This window comes from Muntiacus reevesi, chromosome 21 (assembly GCF_963930625.1).
Source record: "Muntiacus reevesi chromosome 21, mMunRee1.1, whole genome shotgun sequence".
NCBI classification, from domain to species: domain Eukaryota; kingdom Metazoa; phylum Chordata; class Mammalia; order Artiodactyla; family Cervidae; genus Muntiacus; species Muntiacus reevesi.
In genome coordinates, this window is record NC_089269.1 from 31,518,573 (window position 1) to 31,519,746 (window position 1,174).

Below are 1,174 nucleotides of genomic sequence, written 5' to 3' on the forward strand. Positions count from 1 at the left end.
ATAACACTAAGATAAATAGGATCCTGGAATTATCTGAAAAGGATTTTACCATAGTCATCATAAAAATGCTTCTATGAGCAATTATGAATGCCCTTGAAACAGCAGGAAAAAAGCAAAATTTCATCAAAAATTAAAAAGACCAAATGGAAATTGTGGAAGTGAAAAATACAATAGCAAATTAAAAATTCAGTGGAGGGGCTCAACAACAGAATGAGTATGACAAAGGAAAAATTTAGTAAACCTGAGGACAGAATAAGTTAACCTGAACAATAGACAAAACAGACCACAAACATATACACACGTATAAATCCTCATAAATTTGTGGGAAAATAATAAAAGATCAAATATTTATGTCATCAGAGTCCCAGAAGAAGAGGAGAAAGAGAATGGAGCTGAAGAAATATTTGAAGAAATAATGGTTAAAATCTTCCTAAATTTGGTGGAAGAAATAAACTATAGATTCAAGAAGTTAAGCAAATTTCAAATATTAAGAGAATAAACTCAAAAAGGTCTATACCAAGATACACTAAAATTAAAGTTTTATTTATTTTTGACAAAACATTGAAAGCAAACACAGAAAAAGTAGCCAAACAACATATTATTTATGGGGAGACTACAGATATTTTTCTCATCTGAAACCATAGAAGCTAGGAAGAAGTTAAATGACATTTTTCAATCACTTAAAGAAAAGAACTGTTAACCTCAACTATGTCCTTTCAGTATGAAGAGAAAATAAAGTCATTTTCAGACAGAGGAGATTTAAGAGAATTTGTTAATTAGCAGAAGTACCTTTAAAGAATGGCTAAAGAGATTTCTAAATAGAATGAAAATGACAAGATGAGATTAGGAATTCCAGAAGAGAAAGATAAACAAAGCAAAGGGCAAAAATATGGTAAGACTATTTTCCTCAGCATAATTTTTAAAAATAATGTTTGATCACTGAAGCAAAGACCCTATATTCAGTATATATAGAGAAAATATTCAATATATTTGTATTTTCAAAGCTGGAGGATTAAGAGACTGAAATGAAAACAATATTTCTACACCTCACTGGAAGTAGTAAAGCATGAAGACTAGTACATTGTTGATAGCTTATATATGTATATTATAACATCTAGAACAGCCACTAAGAAAACTATATAAAGAAATATACTCAAAGTCATTAAAAATCAAA